The sequence below is a fragment of the Oryctolagus cuniculus genome, chromosome 3 (genome assembly GCF_051225735.1).
Source record: "Oryctolagus cuniculus isolate XC-2025 breed Fujian yellow rabbit chromosome 3, ASM5122573v1, whole genome shotgun sequence".
Lineage (NCBI taxonomy): Eukaryota > Metazoa > Chordata > Mammalia > Lagomorpha > Leporidae > Oryctolagus > Oryctolagus cuniculus.
In genome coordinates this window covers 83,971,937-83,988,758 of record NC_142869.1, presented here as the reverse complement: position 1 = coordinate 83,988,758, position 16,822 = coordinate 83,971,937, and positions in this window count along the sequence as shown.

The following is a 16,822-nucleotide window of genomic DNA, read 5'->3' as shown; positions in this document are numbered from 1 at the left end:
ATTTTGGAAATATTGCCTAATATATCATATTGGAAGAAGACATCACAGCTTTAGTGTCCCCTCAGCTTAAGTGCATGTTTATATATATGGACACATAGAATCCATTATTATAAAAGGAAGTGGCACAACTTTGGTTCTTGCTTCTGAGACATGCTTTGATAGAGTTTCTGAGCACTGCTTTGGTGCCGAGATGAGGTTTCCTTCCCAAGGTTGAGTGTGTCACTCATACAACTGCAGGCCTTGTCATCCTGTGCTGACATCATTAGTCAAATTTTCCTTAATGTCCTACATAGGACTAGGAAGTCCTATGTGTTTCCTTCCAGAAGGAATCCCATGGTGTTTTGTAATCTACCATGCAAACTACATATTTTTTAAAGGGAATGACAAACCTTTACATTTTTCTTTCCTTTTTTTTTTTTTTTTGTTTATTTGAAAGACAGAGAGACAGAGACAGACAGACACAGATTTTTTTCATCCACTAGCATACTTCCCAAATGCCTGCAACAGCCAGGAACCCAAAACTCAATCTGGGTTTCTCAAGTGGGAGGCAAGGACCCAAGTACTGTTGCCTCCTAGCATGTACATTATCAAGAAGCTGGAAAGAAGCAGAGCTGGTTCTTGAGCCCAGGCATTCCAGTGTGGCTCATGGGCGTCTTAACCACTGAGCCAAACACATGTCCCGGATCACATTTTCAATGGTCCCTTTGCACTGTCCTGTAATTGAGTTTTCCTAGCAGCCTTCCCAAAGGCTGGGCTCTCAGTAATCTTTAAAACTTATCAAGTTCTGACTTGGCCTTTCAGGTCATGACAAGTCTGTGTGTCAGTTTTAGAACACTGGGAAACTAAAAAGCTTTAAGTAGGAGAATGACTTGACTTCATTTCTATTTTAAAAGCTATCTTCAGGTTGTTCTGTAAAGAATGGGGCAGAAGGGTCGAGAGAGACAGCAGGGAGAGAGGGAGAGTCCTGCTGGCTTCCAGGTGGAAATAGCAGCTGTTGGATCGGGGGAGAAAGGAGAGGTGAAGAAGAGCCCACGCTTGGGCTGTGGTCTATTTGGAGGCAGAATTACAAGCACCTGTGGATGGACTCAGTGGTGGAATGAGTTTATATGATCATGCCATTTATTAAAAATGAGGAAAACCATGTTTAATAAAATGCTAAAGGAATAAAGTTGAGCATTTGACACTGCAGGAGCCCATGAGTCCCTGGCACTTTAAGCCAACCCTAAACAAACTCCATGTCATTCCGGCCCGGATGCTGCTGCATGGCCAGATGAGGCTCAGACCCTGCCCACAGAGCTTCAAGGCCTTGGGAGACCTCAGTCCTTTGCCCGACCTGCTACTCCTCTTGGAGCAAAGAAGCTTCTCTCCTCTTTTCTGTAGTGTGTTTATCTTTCACCTCAGGATGACTGAAGCTGGGAAGAGAACCCCCCCACTCTGGAGAACAGCCTCCATTACACTGCTGGGCCAAAGCGATCAGCAAGACCCCTCCAAGTACATCCCCCAGCCTCTGGGTTCTTCAGCCATGCAGTGTAGTAAGTAGGGGCAGAGTTCAATTTACAAATAGCATTTTATGCCTCCCCCCAAATTTGTCTGAATTTTTCCAGAGCACAGCCCAGTTAAAAATGTTCTCACACAACACCTAACATCTTGCAGACCGCAGCATGTGCACTCAGATGAGTGGGAACAAGAGTGAGGTGCTTACTCTACATTTTTACAAATAAAGGGATCATTTGCACGAATGGAATGAGAATAAAAACAACGGACTGTCGCCAGCGAGTGTCCTACTGAGTGTACCAGAGGAAGTCCTTCCATGGAGTGAGTTGCTCATTCCCACTCTTACTCAAAGGTACTCATCAGAAAACTGGGAATTCACTCCAAGTGACACTATGTTTGAAACGACTGGGTCCAGTACAAAGTATCTTTTTGAAAATTTTTCAAAGTTAATGTTAAAATGGCTATATATTTGAAAGGGAGAGAGAGACAGAGTCAGAGACACAGCAAGACTTTCAATTCGTTGGTTCACTCCCCAAATACCTGCTACGGACAGGACTGCGCCAGGCTGTAGCTGGGAGCCCAAATTCCATCCTGGTCTCCCAGGTTGGCGGCAGGGAGTCACGTGCTAGAGCCACTGCCTGATGTCTTCCAGGGTGTGCATTAGCAGGATGCTGGATTGGAAGCAGAGATGGAACCAGAAGCAGGCACCCTAATAGGAGATGTTGCTGTTGTCTCAAGCAACGTCTTAGCTTCGGTGCCAGATGCCTGGCCCTGATTCCCACTCTTGCTGAAATGCATTTGTCTTCATTCTAATGGACTCAGGTTTGAAATGACTCGAGGCAGATAAAGGTATCTAAGGCAGGGTGGTGTTGGTGGACACTCTTACGGAACAGACTGAAGTGTACAAAAAGCCCATCAGTCCATTCCAAGTACAGAGAGGCCCCTCCTCGCTGTCTCACTACCGTTGCCTTGATTGCTTCTCCTTCTCTGACTAGGGTGTCTGAGGGGCTATTTTTTTTCCCTTTGCTTTGCCTGCCTCTCTGGAAGCCACAGTAACTAATCATAATAGCTAATAACATTTATTTGCCTCTTTCTGTGAAAAGGCGGTATATGCTAAGGACTTCATATGCATCATCATACAACCTTATTATGATTCTGCACGGGGGTGCTATCATTATACTCATTTTACACAGGAAGAACCTTTGCCAGAAGTGACACATTGGGTAAGTGGTCCAGAAGCCAGGTTTTTGTGACTACAGCCTCTTTCTCTGTGCCATTCACTTTTCTTGCTCCCTTTCCTAGTTTCTCCTGCCTCGCGCGTCCTGTTGTCAGCCCCTCCACTAAGCGAACTTCCCCACAACTCATTGGTTTTACCCAGTTTTCAGGTGTCCTGAGGGTTCCCCGCCAACCACCTGGACTTGAGAGCCTCTGCCAATCAAGCCATTGCAAAGTGCTCTCTGCTGCCCCCACCTGGCAAGCTTTGACACCGAGTAGTCCCTTGGTCAAAAAGCATTTGCTGAGAGGATCTGGAGGCCTCTATTTCCATTAATCAGGTGCTATGGTCACCATTAAAGAAGAGTTACAAATAAAATCAGAGTTATCAGTTCAAGCTCTGGATCAAAGAACACCTTTAAGGCCTCAACAATGGATTGAAAAGTGTAAATTTAACTTGTAATTGGATACACAGGTCCATGAGGAAAGATTAATGGGAATTAAAGATGTTTCAAATTCAAAATCCTTTGAGGCTTTTCCAGAGATGAGAAATTATGATTTTTAAAAAGAATTTGCATCTCTTTAGGGCATTTCTTCCTTATAAATATGTTTGCTCATGAAACTTTGCCAGAGTGTTTTAGGAATTCCAGTCTAAAGTGTAAATTTACTATGTTGAGAAGGCCATTTCTTCTACAGCTTATTAGAAGTAAGCCAATGTGAGATCAATATATTTCAGATCTTGAATTATTTATCTGATTCTCTTGTGTGCCAAGCATACTGTAGGTGTTCAGAATGAATTATAAAGAGTACCTAAATAGCTTTCACAAGTTATAGAGTGAAGAGGAATGATATTTGATTTGGATTAACCCTGGAATTTTTCATAAATGCACAGTTGCTGGGAGGCTTTCCTCAGTAAAATACTACACTAGTACAATGCAAAGAGTATCCTGTTCCCCCAAAGCTAATGACTTTCTAAAGCATTTGGCTTTCTTACCATATGATTAGCAGTATTATTTCCAGGCCAATCAATAGGCACAGCTCCAAGATTAAGAGCAATTTGGATCATTATTCTCCTTTCATTACATATTCATTATTTTCTGTTTGAATAAGACCTGTAATCAGTGTTATTTACCAATCTTTACTGTGAAACGTTAAACCACTGATTGTTCCTACCTTTGCAGGTATTAAATGCCATTTCAAATATCCTTTCAATAATTTTGTAGTTGCTAATGAAGTCCATTTTTCCAGACTTTTCAGTCAACTGAAGGAATATTGTACCCCCAAGAGTCTTTTAAAAGTATTTGTTGTTTAATTGGTAGCAGCTGTTCCTTAGAACGTTACCTAAGTATGTAAAAGTGTCTTTTCCTTTTTAATAGCTTTTTTTTTTTAAAAAAATCACAGTTTAAGGGTTATCCTTGAAATGTATAGACTTTATATGAAGGTCCCCTGAAATTCTCTAATATTGAAAATATTAAATATTATACCCCTAACATGTGCAAGAAATTATAGGATAGTACCCTTTAATTTTGGATTTCATTACCAAAACTGAAAAAGAATCCATTCTATTGGCTCTCTGAATAAATTTTTTGAAAAAAACTTATTAGCTTATTGTAGTTAATTCTAAAGCATATACATTGTATGTTACTTGCATGCAACACTTTTTTCCTGCCTTGTGCTTGAGTTGTTTCCAACAATCATTAAGTGTGGATACATACAGTGATAGCAGATTTGCTTAAATATTGCTATTAATCCAGGTTATAACTTCTAATATGTTGAATAAGGAATTTAAAAAGAAATGAAGGAAGGAAAGGAGAGAGAGAGAGAGAGAGAGAGAGAGAGAGAGAGAGAGATGCTTACACAGACATCTCATGTTCAGAATAACCAGAGCCAAACATAATGAAGGATAGCCAAGATGCACATTTTCTGAGTGTGGTTTTACCGGGAGTCTGCAGATGAAATATGGCTTTTAAGAGCAAAGTCTTCAAGGAAAGGCCTTCCTTGCATAGCACTGGGCTGACTTTCAAGCCAAGGTCAAAGTGCTTTCTGCAGGTCTATTTTTAGATTTTCTATTTCTCAACAGGATGTTTCCAGTTTTGAGTCAGAGCCACACGGAGAGCACCATGCCCCAGAGGTGCAGGGATGCCTCCACTCTGTGGCTTTCCCTGAATTTCTGCACACACCCTGCTCTGGGCATGCTGTAGGAGGATTAGCACTCTCCAGCCCCAGAAAATGCTGTGGTAGCTGAGAAGGCAAAAGCATACTTAGGGCTCTCCATCCTTTAGCCTCTTGTAGATTTTGCGAGAATGGCTACCTTGAGTTATTGTTGTCAATTAAGAGTTGCCTCAATGTTCAAACTATACACCCAAAGGGAAAAATAGTATGATCAAAGTGATTTAATTTACACCAACATGGGAGAGCACAGGAAACAAGATGTTGATTAAAAGTTATCAAGTGCCAGTGCAGGTATTCGGTGCAGTGCTTAAGAAGTTGGGTTGTGATGCTCACATCCCAGGATGCCTGGGTTTGAGTTCTGACTCCACTTGCGATTCCAGCATTCTGTTAATGTGCACCCTAGGAAGTAGCAGGTGATGGCTCAAATAGTTGGGTCCCCACCACCCATATGGGAGAGCTGGATTGAGTTCTGGGGATCCTGGCTTCAGCCTGGCCATTGAATGTGTTTGGGGAGCCAACCAGCAATTGGAAGATCTCTCTCTCTCTCTCTCTCTCTCTGGGTGTCTCAGCCTTTCAAATAAATAATAAACAAATAAATACAAATTCCAATAAATATAAAATGCCTTCATTTGTGTTTGTTACAGTACAGAGAACTAAAGCATGTAGATTAATTAATAAATAAATAACCAAATGCATTTCAGTGTGATGGTCTTTCTCTGAGAGGAACAGAAGAATGAAGATGAATAATCCAGGGAGAAAAACAAGTAAGTGACCTTGATGTGAGAAGAATCGCTGAGGGGAAAATGTCTCAAGTAATAATTACACATTATTTTCCCAAAAGGAATCACTAGGTACATAAAGAGTAACCTCTGAATTTGTTATAAGAAATTTCTTGATTTTATGAAAAGTTTAGAAAGTTCATATTCTTAAAATATTTTATTTTTTCATTTATTAGAAAGGACAGGTATATATATTTTGTCCTGGATGTTGGAGAATATTCGTGTTCTTTCTTTTTATGCCTCCAAGATGTGTTGCGTAGAGAAGTCATCTTTTCTTTCTCTTGACACTATATCCTTGTCCACAGCAATTGGTTCTCTACACTGGGTGACAACTTACCCAAGCTGAGCCAAACAATGCGGCTCACTCCCTTGACCATTGCAATTGTTCAGAATTGACCATGTAGTCCTAAACAAGCCAGTGAAACCTCTTCCCTGGATTTTTTTTTCCAAAAAAGCTATTTGGTGTGGGTGGGCATTTAGCTTAACAATTAAGATATTGGTTAAGACTCCCCATGACCCACATTGGAGGATTTGATGCCAGGTTCCAGCTCCTGATGCCAGCTTCCTGCTAATGCAGACCTTGAGAGGCAACAGGAATGCTCGTCTGATTGGGTCCATGTCACCCACCCTGGAGATGTGGATTGTGTTCATGGCTCCAAGGCTTTAGTCTGGCCCAGCAGTTGAGAGCACCTGGGGAGTCAATTGCTGGATGGAATTCCTCTGTCTTGGTCTATCTAACTCTATCTCTCAGTCTGTCTGTCTCTCAAATAAAATAAAATAAAATAAAATAAAAAATAGAAAACCACACTGCCACTAACTTCCATCTACCATTAACTTTTACTTCCCGTGTATAGTAGCCTCATCTTGTAGTTATTTGTAGAGTGTGCACTAAAGATAAGTTGCATTTTCACAGTTATGGGCATAAATAGAATCTTCTCTTTCCATTTTTTTTTCCTGCGAGCCAAATGAAATTAAATAAGAGAGAAGAAAGGGTATGCATTAATTTGGGTAAAAAATTCAGAGACTGGTGAGAGAAGCACATGGTAGTTACTTAGTACATATGATTACATTATATTTTTATTTTTAAAATTTATCTTATTATTTGACAGATAGATGCTGAAAAAGAGAGAGCAAGAGCAAGAGCGAGAGCGAGAGAGACTCTTCTATCTGCTGGTAGGACAGGGCTGGGCCAGCCTAAAGCAAGAGCCTAAAACTCCACCAGGGTCTCCCACATGGGTTGCAGGGGCCCCGATACTTGGTCCATCTTTTTTGCAGCTTTCCCAGTAGCATAGCAGGGAGCTAGATCAGAAGCAAAGAAAAGGGGCCAGCATTGTGTGTAGAAAGTTAAGCCTACAACTGCAGTGTTGGCATCCCATGTGGGCACTGGAAGATGGCCCAAGTGCTTGGGCTCTTGTACCCACACGGGAGACCCAGATGAAGCTCCTGGCTCCTGGCTTTGGCCTGACTCAACCTCAGCCATTATAGCCATTTGGGGAGTGAACCAGTAGATGGAAGATCTCTCTCTCTCTCTCTCTCTCTCTCTCTTTCTCTCTGCTTTTCAAATAAATAAATCAATGAATCTTTTTTAAAAATAAATGAATCAAGGCTGGCGCCACGGCTCACTAGGCTAATCCTCCGCCTTGCGGTGCCGGCACACCGGGTTCTAGTCCCGGTTGGGGCGCCGGATTCTGTCCCGGTTGCCCCTCTTCCAGGCCAGCTCTCTGCTGTGGCCAGGAGTGCAGTGGAGGATGGCCCAAGTGCTTGGGCCCTGCACCCACATGGGAGACCAGGAGAAGCACCTGGCTCCTGCCTTCGGATTGGCGCGGTGCGCCAGCCGTGGCGGCCATTGGAGGGTGAACCAACAGCAAAGGAAGACCTTTCTCTCTGCCTCTCTCTCTCACTGTCCACTCTGCCTCTCAAAAATAAATAAATAAATAAATAAATAAAATAAATAAATCCAAAAAAAAAAAAAAAGAAAAGAAAAGAAGCAGAAAAGACAGGACTTGAACAGACACTCTGATATGGGATGCCAGCATTTCAGGCAGTGGCTTAAACTACTGAGCCACAACTCCAGCCCTGCTTGCTTAATGCTAAGTGAAGGGAAGGTAAGAGGGAGTGTGATGAAGTGCCTCCCATGAGAACACCATCAGCTCACTTATTATCCTGATAAGCATTTGACCTTGTACCTCTCTGCTTCCCAGCCTGGGAGACTCTCCACTCCACGCAGAGCTTTGCAATTCCAGCCCCCTTTACTACGGAACATCCTTTGTTTTTTCATGGCAGAAATATGGTGGAACTCACTAAAAAAGAACAGAAAGGTAAGGGCTCATGTAGCCATACAGCCTGTAGGACAGAGGAAGTGCCTGGCTCAGGGAGAGCTCAAGTAGGGATCTGAATGTGAGCAGAACTGTCTCCATCCCGTGTTTCTGAGGATTCCCACTCAATGTCTCAGTTTTTCCTCTGCTTCTTATCTGACTCTTTGTAGCTTCCAGGCTTAGATCTAGACTCATAGCTCTCTGACTTGACAGAAAGAACCCTCTTTTCCCAACAAAGTTTTGGGAAAAAAAAAAAAAACAACAACAGGGAAGAAGTTTGATTGACTTGCTTTGGGCCACGTGACTACCTTTGACCAATTACCTCAGCCATGGGAGCGAGCAACACTGATTGGCTAAACTTGGGTAAGTTCCCCCAAGCTGTAGACCCAAGCTGTAGACAAGAGCACTAGGTCATAGGAAAGATGAAGTTCCTACACAGAACATCTACCTGCAGGGAGCAAGAGAAGGAGCAATTTCTTTTAAAAAGGAGATGAGTAGACCCACACACACAACTAAAACAGACATCCTGCTTCCTCCCCCTCCTGTCTATGTCTAGCATACCACTCAGTTAATGTTTGCTTAATAAATGAATGATTTTCTGCAGGGCCAGAAGATCCCAGACTGTGCATACATGCACTGGGGTGTGGGTAGGGATAAATTTACCATTTCCTGGAGCTGCAGAGACCACAAGACTCCTTCCCTTCTTAAGCTCAGGGCTCTTTCCCCTTCCTTGGCGGTGGCCAAGCACATTCTCTGTCCCTCATTAGAGCTGACACCAAGAATCCCGGGCTTTCTCTACCTGACTCAGTAAGTATCTTTGCCTTTCTGGTGTCTGCTCTTCCACCCCTTCTCTAAGCTTCCCTGTACTCTGCCCACAAAGATCAGCACGGAGGCCTTTTACAAACAATCACATGGCTAATCACATTCAGGGAGAGATTCAGGGTAATAATAAAAAAAACATGAAAATTTCAAAGGATCCCTAATTTTTCCCCTTCAAGACATTTAAAAGATGCACAGAGTTAAAAGGAGCTTTAGTCTCTGAAGACACTGATTTTATTTAAATACATAAGCAACTTAGGTTGCTGAGATAATTTAAATACACTTTTTACTTTTCTCTGTAACATTTAGTTTTCTTGGATTTTGAAAATACACTTTTGAGACATTATAATATTTCCTTGTAGTTTTACTATGACTTATGTAATTTAACCTTTTTGTTGAAAATTTACTTATTTATAAGTTTCATTATTATAAATAACATGATGACTTTCTTGTGATATTTATTCATATGCTTGAATTTTTTAAAAATAATTTCTATAAATAGGATTATTAGACTAAAGCTTACATATTTTTATTACAATCATTTCCTTTCTCTTATTATTTTAGCATTTTTTGGAAAAAGTTTAAAATACATTGAAGAAAATAAACATAATTTATAAGGTCACTACATGGAGATAGTAACTTACTGTTCTGTTGAATATTTTGCTTTTCATATATATATATATATTATTTCTGTAAAATTTTTTATAAGATTTATTTTATTTATTTGAAAGACAGAGTTACACAGAGAGGTAGAACCAGAGAGAGAAAAATCTTCCATCTGCGGGTTCACTCCCCAAATGACCGCAGTGGCCTGAGCTGAGCAGACCCGAAGCCAGGAGCCAGGAGCCTCCTCTGGGTCTCACATGCTAGTGCAGAGGCCCAACACTTGGGCCATCTTCTACTGCTTTCCCAGGCCATAGCAGAGAGCTGGATCAGATGTGGAGTAGTCAGGACTTGAACTGGCGCCCACATGGGATGCTGGCGCTGCAGGCCGGGGCTTTAACCCACTGTGCCACAGCACCGTCCCCTCATATGTATACTTTAAACAAAATAGTAATTACAAAAACACTTTAATAATCTTTAGATGCAGCACTATTTTTCAGCATAACAATACTAATATTACTAACAGTTTTAAATAGTGGCATCATACTCTGTCACATGGAAGGATGCCATAATTAATCAATGCCCCATTACTGAACATTAACATTGCTTCCAATTCATGTTACCTTAATTGATCCTTTAACACAAATCTTGGTGCACATATCTGACAAGGCATTTGTGTTCAAAGAAATGCTGTAGCATTTAAATGTTTGGACATGGTATGGGGTACATCCTTTTGAGTCCTGCAGATGTCAAGGAGTTGGTTTGGCTGACAAGACTGTATAATTTTTAAAGATTTATTTTATTTAATGAAAGGTGGAGATAAAGGGGGGGGGGAGAGAAAGAGAGAGAGAGAGAGAGAGAGAGAGAGAGAGAGAGAGATCTTCCGTTGACTTATGGTTCATTCCTCCAATGGCTGCAACAGTCACAGCTGGGCCAGGCCAAAGCCAGGATCTGAGAACTCCATCTGGGTCTCCCACATGGGTGGCAGGAGCCCAAGCACTCAGGCCACCTTCTACAGTCTTCCCAAGTACAGTAGAAGAGAAGTGGACTGGAAGCAGAGCAGCCAGGACTCGAAGTGGCACTCTGACATGGGATGCCAGTGCCCCAGGCAGCAGCTTAACCTGCTGAGCAACAGGACAGCCCCAGACTCTGAAATGTGGTCCCAGATGTGGAAAAACCTGGGGAGAAAGGATTAGTCTGATGAAAAATCAGCACACCATTTGGGACTTTTCCATCTCTCATCCTGGTATTAATGAAAACAGAAGCAGCATCTTGGGTTGGGTAGGCCAGCAGGAGCGTTTGGGCAACTCAGGAGGAATAGATGTGTCTGACGAGGAGGAGATGAGCTCATGGATGCAGAGTTCCTGGATGGTGTCAGGCACTCAGGAAACTTGAGTTATTGTTCCCCAGAAAGAAAAGGGCCAGGCACCCTTACACACCTGGGCAAAAGCACCTCCCAGCAGAAGTGAAACCTGAAGGAAGAGGAGCAAACCAGCACACACACCTGAAGGAAACTTATACAGCTTGTTTGTGCGAACCACAAGTCCAGGGCTTTTGTTTTATGTTGTTTACATAGCAGACTCACAGACAGGGGCTTCCCAAGAGACTGCTTCCTGTTAGCCACTGTCTGTTCCTAACATTGGCTAAAGCTGCCTCTTCCTCCCACAGCTGCAGCAGAAGCCTGCTTCTGCAGGGTCCCTGGTGGGGAACAACGGAGCCGTTTAGGAACGCGCTGCCCACCTACTGTTAAGTAATGTTCTGTCTCTAACGCAGTATTTCCACTTAGGAAAATGTGCTGTGCACTTGGCTGCAGCATTTGCTACGCATCTGTTTGACAAGCCTGTACTGCAGTTTCAAGGCCCAGCTCCAAACGAGCAAGTGGTCTCTGAAGACTTGGCCATCATTAGGAGACAGACTGGAGTTGGGAATGGGGTAGGGTTAGCAGTCAGTCTACGAGGAGGTCTGCTGGAATCAATTAGCAAAGTTAAGCAGGGGAGCCCATCAATGGATGACTGCCTCTCCTAGAACCACGCATGTGGCAGCACTCCGCGGAGTGATTCAAGCGGCAGCAGCCTGGAGAATGGGCCTTGCTGCAGTACCAAGCTGGAAAGTAGTAAATTTTTGTTATGGGCTGTCTAGAATTCAAGCTAAAGCCACAGTTTCCTTAATAGTTTTCCAATTGCCCTCCATCTCTTATTAAAAAGTACAGTTAATCTGGACCTTTTCCCCTCCCATAATGTCAGAAAAGAAATGTGTTTCTGATAATAAATGCTCTTTTTGCTGCTCAGCTATATTTCTTCAGGACTGTGGTTAGCAAATTGCTGCTGCACAGCATAAAACTAAGCCATAAAACATAACGCATGTGCCTTCCATAATTTGCTACCAGTTGATACAGTTATTCTCTGTCATGAAAATCAGAAAACAGCCCCCCAAATAGAGATCATGCCAACTGCAACCTCATCTCCCCCACTCCAACCCTGCAAAATCCTGAAGCCATTAACCTTCCAAGGGAAATTTGGCTCCAAGTAACTCTTGGGTCACAAGTTACCTTTGAAAACGATGCTTCGATTACTGCAAAAGAAACCTTAGGTTCTGTGGTGATTGTCTCGGAATGCTTAGCCATATTGATTCATAGAAGGCAGAGAACTTGATCCAATAACACTGTGGAAAATAAAGCTACCTGTGTTCCCACCCCATACTGAATCTTCTGAGCATAATTTAATTCCTTTTGATGAGGGTTATGTAAAGAAAGCTAATAGATCTTTGAAATTCTATGATTAAAGGAAAACACATACTATGAAATTTGCTATATTAACTATTTTTAAGCATGTAGCTAGGTAGCATATTCACATTGCTGTGAAATAGATCCCCCTTTTTCATCTTGCAAAACTAAACTCTATATCCATTAAGTAACACCCCCCCCCCCCCATTCCCTCTCTTCCTGGCAATCAACATTCTACTTTCTGTTTCTGTGAATTTGCCTACTTTAGATACCTCATATGAGTGGAATTATACAGTACCTGTGTTTTTGAGCTGGGTTTTTTTCCACTTAATGTAATATCCTTAAGGTTCATTCCAGACGTAGCATGTGACAAGATTTCCCTCCTTTATAAGCTCTCAATACTATTCCATTGTATGTATGGACCACTATATCTTTGAAGATTTACTTACTTATTTTAAAGGCAGAATTACAGGGGTAAGGAGAGAAAGAGACACAGAAATCTTCCATCCACTGATTCACTCCTCAAATGGCTGCAATGGCTGCGGCTGGGCCAGGCTGAAGCCCGGAGCTCCAGCTGGATTTCCCACCTGGGTGCGTGGGCCCAAGTACTTGGGCCATCTCTCACTGCTTTCCCAGGCACATTAGCAAGGAGCTGGATTGGAAGTAGAGCAGCTTAACTCGCTGTACCACAATGCCAGCCCTGTCTATCTTTTTTCTTTTTTTTTAAACTTTTATTAGTAAATACAAATTTCCAAAGTACATTTTATGGACTACAATGGCTTCCTCCCCCCCAAAACTTCCCTCCACCCACAACCCTCCCATCTCCCGCTCCCTCTCCCATACCATTCACATCAAGATTCATTTTCAATTATCTTTTTATACAGAAGATCAATTTAGAATATATTAAGTAAAGATTTCAACAGTTTGCACCCACACAGAACATAAAGTATAAAATACTGTTTGAGTACTAGTTATAGCATTAATTCACATTGAACAACACACTAAGGACAGAGATCCTACGTGAGGAGTAAGTGCACAGTGACTCCTGTTGTTGATTTAACAATTTGATACTCTTGTTTATGGCATCAGTAATCTCCCTAGGCTCTAGTCATGAGTTGCCAAGGCTATGGAAGCAGTTTTAGTTTGTCAACTCCGATCTTACTTAGACAAGGTCATAGTCAAAGTGGAAGTTCTCTCCTCCCTTCAGAGAAAGGTACCTCCTTCTTTGATGGCCCGTTCTTTCCACTGGGATCTCACTCACAGAGATCTTTCATTTAGGTCATTTTTTTTTTTTTTTTTTTTTTTTGCCAGAGTGTCTTGGCTTTCCATGCCTAAAATACTCTCATGGGCTCTTCAGCCAGATCCGATGCCTTAAGGGCTGATTCTGAGGCCAACATGCTGTTTAGGACATCTGCCATTCTATGAGTCTGCTGTGTATCCTGCTTCCCATGTTGGATCATTCTCTCCCTTTTTGATTCTATCAGTTAGTATTAGCAGACACTAGCCTTGTTTGTGTGATCCCTTTGACTCTTAGACCTATCAGTATGATCAATTGTGAACTGAAACTGATCACTTGGACTAGTGAGATGGCATTGGTACATGCCACCTTGATGGGATTGAATTGGAATCCTCTGGCATATTTCTAACTCCACCATTTGGGGCAAGTCAGCTTGAGCATGTCCCAAATTGTACATCTCCTCCCTCTCTTATTCCCACTCTAATATTTAACAGAGATCACTTTTCTCTGTCCATCTTTTCTCTTTTCCTTTCATTTCCTTGCCTTTCCTTTTTCTTTCTTTCTTTTTTTAATCAATTCAAGTGTTTGTGTTACTTCCATCTCTTGGCTATTGTGACTAGTGCTGCTTTTTTTTTTTTTTAACTTTTATTTAATGAATGTAAATTTCCAAAGTACAACTTATGGATTACAATGGCTTCCCCTACATAACGTCCCTCCCACCCACAACCCTCCCCTTTCCCACTCCCTCTCCCCTTCCATTCATATCAAGATTCATTTTCGATTATCTTAATATACAGAAGATCAAGAACCCGGGGTGCCTGTACCGCAGGTGGAGGATTAGCCCAGTGAGCCACGGCGCCGGCCCCTAGTGCTGCTTTTAACATGGGTGTGCAAATGTCTCCTGAAGATTGTAATTTCAATTCTTTTCGGTAGACATCCACAAATGCAGTTGTTGGATCATTTGATGATCCTATTTTTAATTTTTGTGGAACTACCTTGTTGGTTTCAGTAGCAGTTGCCCTATTTTACAGTCCCACCAACCGTGCACAAGGGTTCCAATTGCTCTATTTCCTTGCCAATGCTTGTTGTTTTCTGAGAAGCTAACAGATTAAACACAAACATAGACACACTAATGCACATCCCTTTTATTTAGAAGATATGTTTTAAATCAATCTTTTTAAAATAAGACCCTCTTTTAGTATCCTTGATATTTATTGGGTACTTGGCATGGATACAATTGTTTCTTAAAGGTTGCATCTTATATAAAAGTTTATACATGATTTATGTTAGCTAAAAATATCTTGTGGAATTCTGCACTTTTGACGTGTTTCTACCATTTTATTTTTTGAAACTAAGTTAAAAAGCAAATGGTGTAGATCAAAGTCTTGATTACCCTATTCCATCCCCTCTTCCTCTTTCTGGGATTTGAACTTGAGATTAGTTCAGGCATCTTTGGTGATTGCTAACCTTCATCTCTAATCCTGGAGGGAGATGGAGGATTTCTCAATAACTAAGTGTTGAGCTGGTCCCTGTCTCTCATCACCTGGAGCTGGATCAAGTGGTTGATGTTTCAGGCACAGGTCCAATCCTCTTCACATTTTCCCTCTGAACAAAAAGGGAAGCCAAGGGAGACTGAGTGACTAGACTTTATAACTGCTCATTACAGGGCCGTCTATTATGCTCTTTAGTATGCAGTATGTTAATAAGCCAAGAGATTATGGCAGAGTGTCCATAGCTAATCTACTGCAATAAATAAGAGTAATGGTAGTGGTACCCGTATATTCTATGGACATTATGTGCTGCTTGCAAAGTGTGACATTTTAAATAAACTTTATTCTGGTGGTATTTAAAAAAACATAAAGGCAGTAATGAAATATAGAGCACAACATTAGTTGACACAGCAATTCCTGCCTCCCAAGACCCTGCTAAATAACCAGAGTTTAAATCTTCATCTTGAAATATACAGCTCTTGTATGATTTTAAGTGAGTTGTAAAACTTTTATGGACTGTGTCCTAACTTTATTTATAAAATATTCTCCACTTTTATAGCAAAGGTGACCCAGAAGTCCCTTCTGGATAATAGAACAACATATTAGAACTATTCACTTCACCTCTATTGACAATACTTGAGCCTTCCTCTTGAGTGGAAGAGACCAGAGAAGAACCTTGCTTTGGCTATTTTCCCAAAACTTTCTGATTTTGATTCCAGAAGTAACTGAATTTTACCCCAAAAGGGCACACTTGAGATATTTGCTACCAAATTGGAATGAGGATTCAAAAGACAACATTGGCTATTGGAGAAATATAGAGACAATTAAATATGTGTGCATCTGAATGCTGAAATTGTGAAAACTTCACACCCTCAATCCTTGTTTTATGCAACTATTTGCTTTTGGACATGCAACTCTGTAAACTGACTTAGACCCAGGGTATGTGTTCATTTCCATATACAGAAAACTAAATTTAAGTCCAAAAACTAATTAAGACAGTCAAATGCCTTTTATTTATTGCCAAATTTCATCACTGCGTTGCAATTTTCTGATTACATCAAACTCTTGTATATTTCTCAATGAAGCACAAATAATTCATTTTCTACCTGCCTTTGTTTATTATTTTTGAGCTTATATATTGTGAAAATACTTGTATGAACATACAGTTTGACCTTTAGCTTAACACAATATGTAGAGTCTCATTTGGAGGTAATGATAATTAATGGTGTTTACAAGATGAGCAAACAACTGATCCATCTATTATTTCTTCTCTTTCCCACTGCAGTCACAAAAAATAACTAGACAGTGTTCTAATGAGTGAAAAGTATGTAGTAAACAGCTCCTTGTATGCCATGTTCATCACTATCCACAGGATATTAGTTTTAGTCCCTGGATGCAAGTTCTGCCTTTTGTGGATCTCATGAAATATCTATTTCCAAAAACATTCAGCAAGCAAGCAATTATTTACAGAATTCAGGGGTGTTGTTAAGGCCATTTGGATGATGTGAATATCCTCTGTTCTAGTGTTTATTGAGGGCAGTGAATGTGGCAGTGTCTGTTTCTCTCACTAGGGAACACAATCAGTGATCATTCTGTTCCTTTGTATCTGCACTGAATTGTTCTTTCCTTCTCTCTTCTCTCTCAGCTCCCAACTTGTCTCATTCTCAGGCTAGAGAGCCAGAGAGGGTCAACCAACTGAGTGTAGAAGAGTAGTTAGCAAGGTTAGAAGGCAGTGATAACATGACTTCCTGTGTGTACCATGCGCCACTTGGACTTTGTGGGGAAAGCAGGTGGAGGTGAGGATGCACACCCTTCTCCCATATAGTGTTAGATAAACAGTAAGAGTCTGTACCAGGTAAAATTTAAGTGGGAGGAAAAATTATATTCTTTCACTTTTGACTATACCTTTCCATCCCTATTGTACTTACCAGAGGAGTAGGAGATGCGAGAATACTTTAAGAAGTTCATGGAAATGGAAT